This window comes from Hordeum vulgare, chromosome 5H, assembly GCF_904849725.1.
Source record: "Hordeum vulgare subsp. vulgare chromosome 5H, MorexV3_pseudomolecules_assembly, whole genome shotgun sequence".
NCBI classification, from domain to species: Eukaryota; Viridiplantae; Streptophyta; class Magnoliopsida; order Poales; family Poaceae; genus Hordeum; species Hordeum vulgare.
In genome coordinates, this window is record NC_058522.1 from 166,897,457 (window position 1) to 166,912,594 (window position 15,138).

The following is a 15,138-nucleotide window of genomic DNA, read 5'->3' on the forward strand; positions in this document are numbered from 1 at the left end:
GAGCTATTTCCTATTTATTGTTTTATCGACGATAGAAAATCCATGTGACGAGGGAATCGGAGCGGAAGACCTCGAAGACCCCGGATACTTAGTTGACCAAGGCAAGCAACCCTTTGACCATGACTGAGCATATGTTACTTTGCATGTTGAAATAGCAAGTATTCCCGTTGCATATGATCATAAAGTGCCGGTAATCATTTGATATGATTTTACCGAAGGCTCCCCCGGAGCACATGCATTGAGCTTGACCCTACCCCTTGAGGGTCCTGCTAATACCATGTTGACAAGTAAAGATAGAAGTAGTAGTATCATGAGCATGTTGTTGACATAAAGCAAGAGTTTACTAAAACCCCATCAGGTGCCATTAATGCCCGAGGGTGATGATGAGTTAGGTGGTCACTTTTGGTGAAGTGATGCACCAGGTATTTGTGTGAGTATGGTTTCGGAAATGGGATTAGATTTATGATGTGTCGACCGTCCCAACCTTACCAGTACGACCACGTTACCCCTCGTGGGACGGCGCTATGTTAATTACTCTGGTCGGTATTAGCAATGAGCCACATTACTAGTGGCGGGAGTGATGTGTGGTCACTCTCGTGATGGGGTCGTGCCAGGTAGGACGACTATGCCATTTTTATGAGTTCCAGTCACATCGTTGGTCCCCGCATGGTTGGTACTATCCAGAGCTGGTGCTCGTAAGATGTACAACATGTGAGCTGGGTACCAATCAAGTGGACCTCTTTGTCTAGTATCGTCAGGGGAAAGGCATCAATCGGGTACTTACCTCGGGTATATGATATACCGGGAGTCGTGGATGACACGGAAGTTTCCCGGATCTCGTGTGTCTAGCGTACTACGTCTGAAGAGTGTAAACTATTCGAATAGTCGTGTCCACGGTCAAGGACAGTTGGGTAATCCTGCTTAAACTACGTCCAGTTATTTCCGCATAAACCAAGTGTGAGTGTGTGTGTGTGTGTGGTGTTGGGAAGGGTGTTGGTGTGACAGTAATGATATGACCAAGTTCGTTGACTTGGCATATAGGGTGAACCCAGATGGTTCAGCCTTCGACAGATATATTGATATCTGTAACATGTTCTTCAGAAGTAATTCTTTAACTTGATGCATATTCATGATCATTCCACCTAGATGACTTACACCAAAGATGCATGATATTGTTATCCTTCACTTTCGTTGATTATATCATGGGCTGTTTGCGAGTACATTCAAAGTACTCATTGGCTTGCCACTGGTTATGTTATTGACCAGACATGGAAGGACCGGAGTTTGGAGATGAGTACGTCTTCGGAGATGCCCCTGCGAACTAGGACGCTTCCAAGTCACAATGCCTGTCGGTGTAGGCTTGATGGCATGGCCACCCGCTTAGCCCCTATGTTTTCCGCTACTAGTGTATCTGAGTGATTTGTCCTTAGGCCCTGTCTTGTGAACTTGACCCTTCGGTCATGTGTTGTAATAATCAATACTTGGATGTAAGACTCTTTTATACGGTATTTGTGTTCGGTGAGCATTGATCTCTGGGATCACTGAGCACGGCGATCCCGACTAGTAAGTCGGGGTCCCCACAGAGCTGGTATCAGAGCCATCTTGACTATTGGAAGCCTTAGGTAGCATGGACGATAGCCGAATCTATTAGTGCACATAAGCCTGAACCGAGAACCTGCACCCACTAAAAATCTCTAACCCTCTCCTCTACACCTTGTAGATGGCCGCCGTACCTAAGATGCTTCTGAGACGGGCTTTCCTCTGCTTTTGAGCGATAGCCTCGAGAAGTGTCAAGTACGTCGCACACCCATCTTCCTCTACCGCGAACACTGGGTCAACACCGACACCAAGGAGTATCACGTGGACGTGACAGTGAAGGCTAACGGCTCCCCAACTAGCTGGTTCTTTGAAGGGCCACAGATGGAGGATCTCATGTTGGCCGTGGAGATTGCGGCACGAGAGGCACTCGTGCGACTCCGCGACATCCTTCCTGAGATGGCTGACGAGCCAGCTACTCGTCACCTACCTTTTGTTAAATATAAGGTAGACGGGAGTTGGACACTCAACCCCTCATCCGAGGACGAGACGCCATTGAGGTTTCAGACCTACTTTAGTCTCTCCTCAGACACCTTGACACATCTTTTGATCAAGGAGTCGACTAGGATCCGCCAAGAGCTGCACCAAGTCAAGGACTTACTTCGCATGGAGAAGATGAAGAACCGCAAGGTTAAGAAAGAATAAGCACCCATAATATCACCTGGCTTTGCTTTCCGAGGAGGAATACCCCCGCTTCAGTCCGTTCCTCTTCATAGTCGTCGCTTAACTGCAGAAGAGTACACCGAACTCTTCGCCACCTCACCAACCAAGAGACGTCGAGATGGTCCGCTTCCTTCCCCCACTCCTTCAAGGAAGGGAAGCACAAATGAAGATGAAGATAGAGAGGAAGATGAAGACGAAGATCCCACGGAGATGGCTATGAGACCGCACAGTCGATCGCTTAGCAGCGTAGGCAACTAAGGATGTACCGAGTGTAGGAGTTCTTGTTCCAGGATTGTATGACCTCGGATGTTGTGTAAGCCTGTTGGATGCAAGTCGCATTCCGCCTTAGGCAGCTTGTGAGCGACTACATCGCTTGTTTCAAATTTAATGCAGTAGTTCTTTTCAAAACCACTCTCATAAAAATCTTGCACACTAGCACGACACTAGACCCCCTCTTTACTAGAACATCATCCCTTTCGAGTTCAACCAGTTCGGCAAATTGACCTGTCTGCTCCTCTGACAGGATGGTGAATGCAACTCGCAACAGCACCTTCGGCAACCCCGGCTCTGCCTCTTCAGGACAATAGCAGGGAACCAGAGGGGAAGCTCAAGGTGGAGATCACCACGAGCAGCAAGATGATGTTCCACCGCCACCACCTCCTCCTGAAAGCTTGACCATGGCTTAGTTCCTTCAAGCTCTTCGAGAGGAGCGTCAAGCCAACAATGACGCTATCCAGCAGCTGGCTCAAACCTTGGTGAACCACCCACCACAGAACGGGATTGGTAACAGTCTCTCAACTCTCTCTGAGTTTATGCGAACTACGCCACCCATATTCACGGAGACGACTGAACCCTTGGATGCCGATGACTGGATCCACACTATTTAAGAGCTTCTCGCGCTGGTCAAGTGCACTAATGACCACGAGAAAGTCCTCTATGCAACTCACTGTCTCGGAGGCACAACCAGAGCTTGGTGGGATGGATTTCAGAACATGCGAGCAGGGCAAGTCATCACTTGGGCAGTGTTGAAGGATGGATTCTGCGTTGCTCACATTCCTCCATGAATGATGACCATTAAGAAGCGAGAATTCCGAGCCTTAAGGCAAGGCAGTGGATTTGTCAAGGAGTATTTGCAGAAGTTAAACCTCCTATCAAGATACGCACCTGAAGACGTCAGCACTGAGGCTGCCAAAGTGGAACGCTTTATGGAAGGACTGCAGCAGTCGCTCTAGTATCAGCTGGTTATTTGTGAATGCCGGACCTTCAGCGACCTGGTTAATAAGGCTCTTATGTTGGAAGACAAGCGTCGTGCAATGGACGACACCCGCAAGCGCAAGCTAATGGGTAGTGGAGGACCGAGTAGCTCGAAACCACGACCATGGCAGTCATCCCCGGCAAGACCCAACTATCAGCAGCAACAGTACAAGTATCCGACATTTCGCCAGAATTACCAGCCTCAGCAGCAAGTCAACGCCAAGCCAGCAAGCACTCCGCCAAACAACGGTGGGGGCAAGACCAATCTTCCAACGCAAGTTACCTGTTTCGGGTGTGGACAAACAGGGCACTATTCCAGGCAGTGCCCCAACAAGAAACTCGATGCTCCGCGCCCGAATGCGCCAAATCCAGGCCAAGGAGCGCCAGGAAGGAACCAGACTCCCCGCAATCAGCACTATCACAGCAAGGGGCGGATTAATCACATTTCCACAGAAGAGGCGCAGGAAGACCCGGACTGCATTCTGGGTAAGTTCCTCATCAACTCTACCCTAGCAACAATATTGTTTGATTGTGGTGCTTCACATTCTTTTGTTACGCAAAAGTTTGCGGAAAAGTGTGGTCTAGAACCTACCTTGCTTCGTGGGCATATGTCAATTCAAACCCCGGGAGCAGTTTTGAGGACCAACCTAGGATGTAGGAAGGTCGGGATAGTTATGAATGGGACGAGCTTCTCAGCGGATCTCATTGTGCTTAAGTCGCAAGGCCTAGAATTAATTCTCGACATGGATTGGTTGGCCAAGCATCAAAGCATCTTGGACTATGCCAACAGGGCCATTACCATGACAAGTGACCAAGGGGTCAAAGTCAAGTATGTCTCTGTGCCAGTACCTGCTCGAGTACCACGAGTTAACAGCCTGTCAGAAGAAGGACTCGACCGAGTGCAAATAGTCTGTGAATACCCAAACGTCTTTCCTGATGAGCTACCAGGGATGCCTCCTGACCGAGATATCGAGTTCATCATCAAACTCACGCCCGGATCAAGGCTTATCTATAAGAAGCCTTACAGGATGGGATCCGAAGAGCTAGCGGAGTTGAAGAAGCAACTGGATGAGCAACTAAGGAAAGGTTTTATTCGTCCGAGTGCGTCACCTTGGGGATCACCTGTTGTCTTCGTGTCCAAGAAGGATGGGACAATCAGACTTTGCGTCGATTACCATTCTCTCAATGAGGTCACAATCAAGAACAAGTACCTGCTCCCCAAGATCAAAGACTTGTTCGACCAACTAAATGGAGCTAAGGTATTCTCCAAGATCGACCTCCGATCTGGATATTACCAACTAAAGATCCGCCCCGAAGACATACCGAAGACAACATTTGTGACCGGTATGGTCTGTACGAATGCACTGTCATGTCTTTTGGATTGAATAATGCTCCAGCTTACTTCAGGTACCTCATGAATAAGGTCTTCATGGAATACCTGGACAAGTTTGTCGTCGTTTTCATTGATGACATATTAATATTTTCCAAGTCTGAAGAAGAGCATGAGCAACACTTGAGGTTACTATTGGAGAAGCTTCGAGAGCACCAACTGTATGCCAAGTTCAGCAAATGCCAGTTTTGGCTGAACGAAGTTGGATTCCTGGGTCATACCATGACAACAAGTGGATTGGCAGTTGATCCCTCCAAGATTACCATGGTAACCAACTGGGAATCGCCAATCGATGTGAAGGAAGTCAGGAGCTTCCTCGGACTCGCGGGATATTACCGCAAGTTCGTAGAAGGATTCTCCCGCCTCGCGCGACCTATGACTCAGCTCTGGAAGAAAGGCAAGAAGTTCAAATGGACGCCGGAATGTGAAGCAAGCTTCCAAGAGTTTAAGAAGAGGCTAACCACGCCACGATTTTGGCCACTCCAGATATCAGCAAGGAGTTCGTGATATATTGCGATGCCTCAAGGACCGGGCTAGGTCGGGTTCTAATGTGGGATGGTAGAGTTGTGGCCTACTTGTCACGGCAACTGCGCCCTCATGAGGAGAACTACGCCACCCATGATCTCGAATTGGCAGCAGTAGTGCATGCTCTGAAGACATGGCGACATTACCTTCTGGGAAGCAATGTGAAATATACAGTAACCACAAGAGTCTAAAGTATATCTTCACCCAAAGGGAATTGAATATGAGGCAACGAAGATGGTTAGAGTTAATCAAGGACTACGACCTCAGCATTCAATATCACCCCGGTAAGGCTAATGTAGTGGCTGATGCCTTGAGCCGGAAGACCAGCACCTTAAACGTCAAGCTTAAGGAAAGCCAGCCCGCCTTATATGAAGAATTGGAGAACTTTGGGTTGGAACTAGTGGAATCTGGATTCCTAGATAACCTCGAAGTCAAACCAACGCTGGTAGACGACATCAACGGAGCCCAGAAGGTTCAAAAGAGCATTGAAGGTATCAAGAAGAACATTCAATAAGGCAAGGCCCCAGGATTCTTGGAGGATGATCAAGGAGCGGTGTGGTTTGGGAAACGTTTATGCGTACCCAACAATGCTGAACTCAAGGATTTAATCCTACGGGAAGCACATGATACACCCTACTCCATTCACCCCGGTGGTACCAAGATGTATCAAGATCTCCGAGGAAGATTTTGGTGGCACGACATGAAGAGGGAAATCGCGTCGTATGTGGCCAAGTGCGTCGTGTGCCAGCAAGTTAAGGCTGAGCATCAGCGACCCGCAGGGCTACTACAACCTCTCAAAGTGTCGGAATGGAAGTGGGACATGGTAGGCATGGATTTTGTTACCGGCTTACCAAGGTCTAGCAGGGGCCATAACTCGATATGGGTTGTTGTCGACCATTTGACCAAAGTGGACCATTTCATCCCTGCCAACACCACTTATGATGGGAACAAGTTGGATAGTCTATATATTGAGCGTATAGTAAGCCTTCATGGAGTTCCCAAGGAGATTGTATCTGATCGAGGCACGCAGTTCACCTCAAGGTTTTGGACAAAACTTCAAGAGGCCCTCGGTACCAAGCTCTCTTTTAGCACCGCCTTTCACCCACAAACGGGAGGACAAACGGAAAGGGTGAATTAGATACTCAAAGATAAGCTCCGCGCATGCGTCCTAGCACACGGAGCCAAATGGGAAGACTGTCTGCCGTTCGCTGAGCTTTCATACAACAACATCTACCAGTCCAGTCTCCACATGGCCCCGTTCGAAGTATTGTACGGATGGAAGTGCCGCACCCCGCTCAACTGGTCTGAAACCGGAGACGGGCTGATTTTCGGTCCAGAAGTCTTGCACAAGGCAGAAGAGAAGGTGCAACTAGTCCAAGAAAATCTGAAAGCAGCCAAGTCACGACAAAAGAGTTATGCTGACTCTCGCTCCAGGAATGTGGAGTTCAATCCCAGAGACCTAGTGTACCTCCATGTCACACCTCTCAAGGGAACTCGCTCCAAGGGGAAACTCGCTCCAAGGTTCATTGGACCATTTAAGATCACCGCAAGGCGTGGAGAGGTCGCTTATCAGTTGGATTTACCTCCAGAACTTTCACGTGTGCACACCGTCTTCCACGTGTCATAACTTCGGAAGTGTCTTCAAGCGCCAAGTCATCCCGATCCTTGCAAGGGAATTGACCACCAGGCCATTGACCTTCAGTCTGATCTCACCTACCGCGAGAGGCCAATCCGCATTCTCGACGAAGTAGAGCGATGCACCAGGAGCCGCACTATCAAGTATTTCAGGGTTCAATGGAGCAACCACACTGAATCCGAAGCTACATGGGAGCATGAAGACTATCTCCGATCTGAGTTTCTAGACCTTTTTAGCAACTAGCTTAGGAATCTCACGGACGAGATTCTTGTAAGGGGGATAGGTCTGTCACACCCTGTTTTTGCTATCACTTGTCTGTATTGTGAAATTCAGAGCTTGTTAAAACTTTTTCAAAAACTAATGTTGTGAATGCCATGATTGACATCGTATGCTTGTATGCTTGACCTTGTGAGGATAAAACCCTACATTCTTTTTGTATAACACTAATTTCCAAAAACCTTTGCTTATTTCAGATCAAGGTAAAACCCTACCTTAAGTTGCACTACATGCCCTTGATAGCAAGCAGTGCTTCTACTCATAGTTGGTAATGTGATTTTAACCTATCTTTATATTTCAAAACCACAAAAATAATTATTTTTGTAATTATTTTCCTAAGTAAATAACATGTCCATTTTTTACGCCAGAATTGGTATTCCAACATGGAAAAATACTTTTCTCCCTTAGAAAAATCTGATTAAATTTGGAGATGATCACAAGGACATATATTTTCCATACATAGGATTTTAAACCCCATTTTTATTATATTTATTGAATAAAACTATGAAAGCTATGTCTGTTTGTTTTGGCATTTTGAAATATTTCCAAAGGAAATATTCTCAATAAATTCCTAGAAACTTCCAGTAATATCCCTGAGCTCTATTTGGTGTCCACATAAAGTTTCACCTTGATCAAAGGTGAATAAGGACCCCAAATAACCCAAAAACCCTTCCTGTCCTGAATCAACTTAGAGCAACTCTACATGGCAAAGATTGTCAAATGATGCTAAAACTTTGCAGGAGTGCCTAATACGTTACATGAGGGTTCCACACCAAAAATGGGATTTGTGGGACTTAGTTTGCCCACACTCCCTTTGGAATGGACACATCTTGTCATATTGGAGTATTTTCAAGTTTACAAACCTAAACTTGTCCTTTGGAGCTCAAATTTTGTGAAACCCCATGGTTTACCACCAAATCCAAACCTGTTAAGTTGCAGCACCAGTGGTGGGGTGCAACCCCCTTAACCCACTGTCGAACACCTTCTGACAGTTAGGAAAAAGCCACCTTAGCCACAGCTCAACCAAACCCCTTTGCTTCAAACTCATAGATTCAGTGGCCAACATCTGTGTCTAAGCCTAGTCAACTGGCCCCTCACTGGTTCAAAGTGTAAAGGCCAGAAACCCCAATTTAGATTTCAGTTCATGACTGACAGCACCAGTATTTCTTGCCTCCCTTGACCAGCCGAAGCTCCAACAAGAACCAAATGGCTAGCTACACACCCAGCCAGTGCCAGGACATGCTAAACACGTCCAAAGTGCCTCAGAGCGCGCCAGCATGCCGTGGCATGCCAAAACTGCGCTCTCGGCGCGCTAAAGGGAGTCACCGAGGTGGGGGCGACGTTCTTGGCCAGTTCCAGCATCCCCCGAGATGTCCAACCTCCTCCCCGACAACCCTCCTGCGTCGAGCAAGCCTTAGGGCCCCTCCTCTAGCGCGCTAGAGCTCGTGCGATGCATGCCCCTGCGCACCAGAACCGGCCAAAGTTGCCCGGCCACGAATGCTTGACTCCTCTCTCTCTCCCTCTGCTGTAGATAGTTCGGGCAGTCCAAAACCACGTGCTGAGACCGTGGTTTCAACCCGAGCCTCTCTCTGCACCCCCATGCGCGCCACGGTGAGTCACCGGCAATCCCGAATCTACTCATCATCGCGGGACTATAAATAGCCCTCCCCCTCGCTCCGGCACCCCTCATATGGCTTCACGACGATTACTAGTACCTCCCTAGCCACCCCAGCAAACCAGAAGAGCCTCGGTGCTCGAGATCGACCGAGGCCCCTCTGCCTCGGAGCTCCGGTCGATCTCCGGCTACACGACGGCTCCTGCGCCCCTTGATCCACCAAACTAACCCTCTCGACCCTAGGAAGCTTTCCCCCAACTCGCCCGAGCATTTCCGTGCCTCTAGCCACCCCCTCGACCACCTCCCGAAACTCCTCCGTGACGGCCTCCTCATGGCCGGTGAACCCCTGCCTCCCCATCGTTGTTCCGACCACCAGCAGGTAGACGACAGTAAGGCGAACCCATTCCAGTCCTCGTTGCGGCATGAGAGCATCGGCAACCTCACCGGTGTCCTCCTCCTCCTCTCTGGCCAGAGGTAGGAGACGACCCCGACAGGTGTGCCCCACCTGTCGGTGGCCCAGCCTCCTCCCCCGTGCTGTCCTCAGCCATTGACCGCAGGGCCCCGCACGTCAGGTTCAAACCTGATGGCGCGCGCGCTTGGGCAGGCTGTCGGCTCGCCATGGGCCAGCCCAGCTCTGGCCCGAGCCAGGCCGGGAGTTTTAGCTGGTTTTCTTTCAATTTTAAACTTTGGTTTCTAAGATTTTTAAAAAACACATTTAACCAGTGTAAAAATATAATGTTTCCACTATTAGTCTTCTAAAAATATGTAGTATTTAATGATATGCTTGGATGAAATTCTTCAACAACTATTATATTTTTATTAACAAAAAGGACTAAAATGAAATAGTTTTGCTTCTGTTTGGTTAATTTCAAAAATATTCCTTCAAGGAAAATTTAGGCGAATATTTTTTAAATGATACCTTAGATTTATCAGTAATAAAGAACATTTTTAAAATGATTTTGTGATCTGTTTCTGTGTGAGCTATTTCTTATTTATTGTTTTATCGACGATAGAAAATCCATGTGACGAGGGAATCAGAGCAGAAGACCTCGAAGACCCCGGATACTTAGCTGACCAAGGCAAGCAACCCTTTGACCATGCCTGAGCATATGTTACTTTGCATGTTAAAATAGCAAGTATTCCGTTGCATATGATCATAAGTGCCGGTAATCATTTATATGATTTTACCGAAGGCTCCCACGGAGCACATGCATTGAGCTTGACCCTACCCCTTGAGGGTCCTGCTAATACCATGTTGACAAGTAAAGATAGAAGTAGTAGTATCATCAGCATGTTGTTGACATCAAGCAAGAGTTTACTAAAACCCCGTTGGGTGCCACTAATGCCCGAGGGTGATAATGAGTTAGGTGGTCACTTTTGGTGAAGTGATGCACCCGGTATTTGTGTGAGTATGGTTTCAGAAATGGGATTAGATTTATGATGTGTCGACCGTCCCAACCTTACCAGTACGACCACGTTGCCCCTCGTAGGACGGTGTTATGTTAATTACTCTGGTCGGTGCTAGCAAAGAGCCACATTACTAGTGGCGGGAGTGATGTGTGGTCACTCTCGTGATGGGGTCGTGCCAGGTAGGACGACTATGCCATTTTTATGAGTTCCAGTCACACAGTTGGTCCCCACATGGTTGGTACTGTCCAGAATTGGTGCTCGTAAGACGTACAACATGTGGGTTGGGTACCAATCGAGTGGACTTCTTTGTCTAGTATCGTCAGGGGAAAGGCATCGATCGGGTACTTACCTCGGGTATGTGATATACCGCGAGTCATGGATGACATGGAAGTTTCCCGGATCTCGTGGGTCTAGCGTACTACCTCTACAAAGTGTAAACTATTCGAATAGCCGTGTCCACGGTCAAGGACAGTTGGGAATCCTGCTTAAACTATGTCCAGTTATTTCCGCATAAACCAAGTGTGGGTGTGTGTGTGTGGTGTTGGGAAGGGTGTTGCTGTGACAGTAATGATATGACCAAGTTCGGTTACTTGGCATATAGAGTGAACCCGGATGGTTCAGCCCTCGACAGATATATTGATATCTATAACCTGTTCTTCAAAACTAATTCTTTAACTTGATGCATATTCATGATCATTCCACCTAGATGACTTACACCAAGGATGCATGATATTGTTATCCTTCACTTTCGTTGATTATATCATGGGCTGTTTGCGAGTACATTCAAAGTACTCGTTGACTTGCCACTGGTTATGTTATTGACGAGACATGGCAGGACTGGAGTTTGGAGATGAGTACGTCTTCGGAGACGCCCCTGCGAACTAGGATGCTTCCAAGTCAGAATGCCTGTCGGTGTAGGCTTGATGGCATTGGCACCCCTTAGCCCCTATGTTTTCCGCTACTAGTGTATCTGAATGATTTGTCCTTAGGCCCTGTCTCGTGAACTTGACCCTTCGGTCATGTGTTGTAATAATCGATACTTGGATGTAAGACTCTTTTATTCGGTATCTTTGTTCGGTGAGCATTGATCTCTGGGATCACTGAGAACAGCGATCCCGACTTGTAAATCGGGGTCCCCACAAAGGACAAGGTCAACTAGGTTAGGCGCAAAGGACCCGCCGTAATTGCGGCTCAACCCGAGCGGAAGCGCGGCTGTGAGCGGAGCGTGCTTGAGAAGGAATGCCACCCATTTTGCATCTACCATGACATGCACACCCACAACACCGAAGACTGCCAGGAGCTCAGGGTCTTTCTGGGCGAGCGGGTTTGCCGGTGCCCGGAGCACAATGACCGTGGTGCTGGTCAAGGCGGTGGCCACGGCGGTGGAAGATGGGACAGCCGCCAGGGCAAACCTCACAGTAACGGCTGGCGTGACCAGCCTCGTGAGATGCACCCTGGGGACAACACGCTGCTCTCTTCGCTGCCTCCACCGCCATCAAGGAGGAACAAGGACAACCAACGCGATGTGGAGGTCGGGGCCTATCAGGAGTCTCGCATGGTGGCTTGCATTCTCGATGATGCACATACCCCCTCGTCGAACCGCCAGTTCAAGCAGCTCTTTCGTGAGGTGAACGTTGTCCTCCGAGGCTGCGTGCTGCGAAGCCCCTCAAGTTGTTCGAGTATACCGTCACCTTCGACACCACGGACAGCCTCAAGTCTGTGGCCGTCAGTAACATGGCGGTTACCAAGATCCTCATGGAAGGAGGTGCAAGCCTCAACATGATCTCTGTCAAAACCTTCTACACGCTGCAGGTGCTGTATGACTAGCTGATGCCGACGAGGCCTTTCTCCGGGGTGACCGATGGCTTCACCACTCTGTTGGGGCAGGTCTGCTCCCTCGAGAAAATAGACTTTGATGTAGCTAACATTGGCCTCCTGTAAAATGCCATATTGGGCTACCCAGCGTTGGCCATGTTCATGGTGGCGACCCATCATGGCTACAAAGTACTCAAGATGTCGGGTTGCAGTGGAATCATCACCGACACCTGCAAAGAGAGGAACTTGATCTGCTCCCTCGAGCGCGCCTACACGGCCGCTCCAGCAGAGTATTTCAATGATGCTGGAGGCGATGTACCTCGCGAGGCCACACCTCCAAAGAAGAAGAAATTGCTACCCTCCTCTGGCTCTGCCAAAGTGAAGGATCTGGTGGCCGAAGCAAAGGTCACAAGCCTTGTGCATGATGCAGGTGCTTTCCCCCTTCCGGCATAGGAAGGCGCGCCCATCTCCTCCCTCGTGTCGGGCACGAGGGATTCCACCTGGAAGGCATCTGACGTGGCCGCTACATCAAGAGAGGTGCTCACGCACCACCTGGAGGAGTGTCTCAACGCACGCCCTCATGAGCAAGGGGTACGACGACGGGCGTTGGGGGCATAGAAGTTCACAACCCAAGAGATCAACAAGCTATGGGAGGCGCGTGCCATGCACGATGGGCGCCGCATAGAGAACTTCATCAGGAGGCGCATCATTCCCAAGGGGATTGTGATGGTGCACATGTGCATTGACATCGCAGGCCTCAATGGGGTCGCTTCCCGGAGATCCTTCTGGCCTGCGCACGAGGGGCTAGGCCAAGGAGCCCCCACTGACCGTATTGCATGCCTTTTGTCCTAGATAATGTTGTGACTACCTTTCAAAGGTTGGCGCTAGTATCACTAGCGCCTCACGTTGCATAGGGGCCTTGCGAGAACCCAGGGATGCGGGAGGCACTCGACCCCTGAGAGATCGGTCTTTGTGACGCGCTTCGTCAAGCGACCTGGAGCTCCCAAGACAATGTAGCCGCCATGTTAAGTTGTGTTTCACTCGAGATCAAGGGCACCCTTTAAGGTGCACTACCCTTAGGCATGAGGGCCCGCCGTCGCGAAGTTCGCACTTTTTGGTTGTATGGTCTCGTCCTTGCAGCATCACTAAATCCAAGTGACTGAGCTCTTAATGAAGGGCTTACCCCCGTATACGTCACCTCCTGGGGTCCTCGGTTCCAAACATCTTCGTGTAGTGGCCTCGCAATGGTCACCCGGTGTGTGTCGCCGCCATGTCACATGTTTTGTAAGCGTGCTAATGCGCGAAGAATGAGGCACAACCCGCCTGAAGGACGAGACTAGGATATCTTGAGCCTTGTGCCTCGGGTATCCGACACATCAGTAATTGTGGCCCATGACACTCTCACGTAATAATGAGGGGGTTGTACACGCCTCGGAGCCTTCAAGGTGGAATCCAACAAGAAGCCACGTTGTGGCCTCGGGAGGGGACTCCCGCCCACGCCCAAGTGGAAGTCCCCATGGTCCATGCTGGCGGAATTACTGTCGAATCGCGACTATGCCCACATCCAAGTGGAAGCCCCATGCATCGCGCTGGGGAGGATCGTCAAAGTTCCATGCTCGCCAGCTTCCCCGTGTACCTCGCACGGGAGGGCGCTAGAACACGGTGCCTGTGCTCGGGTTCATCCCCGCAGCACTGAAAAATCCAAGCGACCGAGCTCTATCTCGCGAGCTCACCCCCGTGCACGTCACCTCCTCGGGTCCTTTGTGTCCAGTTCCCGCACGACACCCAAGCGTAAGCAGGAGGGCACATGGTGCTCTGATCAATTCGTCCATATGGGAGTCACTTGCGTATCAAGGGGGGGTGCCTGAGCATCGCGACTCAAGATCTTCACTAGACATGTAGCCTCTCAGCCCCTGGTGACTCAGTGGCGGTTGAGATATGTGTAGAGTTGGGCCCTATCGATGCAGAGTACAAGGCCGTCATCACGGAATGCGAGCTGCTAGCGCATCAATGGGGGGTGCCTCAGCATCGCGACTCATGACCTTCACTAGTCCTATAGCCTCTCACCTCCTGGTAACCCAATGGCGGGTGGGATACGCGCATGGTTCGGCACCGCCGACGCAGAGCACAAAGGCTCGTAACGGTGAGTATTAGGGTCCTCGAGGAAGTTTCTTGCGCGTCAAGGGGGTGTTCTTGAGCATCCCGACGCAGGACCTTCACTAGTTGTGTAGCCTCTCACCCCTGGTGACCTAGTGGCGGTTGAGATATGCACAGGGTTGGGCCCTACCGACGTAGAGCGCAAAGGCTTCCGGAGGCGAATGCGAAGGCCCTCAAGCGAGTCGCTTGCGCGTCAAGGGGGGCGTACCTGAGCATCGCGACTCAGGACCTTCACTAGTCTTGTAGCCTCTCACCTCCTGGTGATGTAGTGGCGGTTGAGATACATGCAAGGTTGGGCCCTGCCGACGCAGAGCACAAAGGAAAGCAAGAGGAAACCAAGCGTGGAAAGAGACATTATGAATCAAAATAGTTTATAGAATCCAAACTATTCCATACAATAAAGATGTTGCCTGACGCCTCCTTGAGGCTAGGATAGTTTATTTCAGGGAAAAGCAGGGGGCTCCTCACCGGGCTCCTCGTGATCGTCACAGGACAACTTCTCGAGCAGCGTACGCAGGTGGCTCTCCATGATGGTTGCCAAGTCACCGCTTGACTCCTCAAGCACGTGGCCCATCACCTCTTTGAACTCAATGTGGGGATCACAAAGCAGGAGAGGACTGAAGACGTGTGTTGCTGCCACGGAGAAAAGGTCGCGGCATTCCTCCTCCAGGATGATGTCCACCTTCTGGGCCGCGCCCTCGAGCTCCTTCACGAGCCCCATAGAAAACTCGGTGTAGCCAGCATCCTGAGGAACAAAGGGAGACTCAAGAACCAGCCTGCAGATAGAGCTCAGGGCCTGGT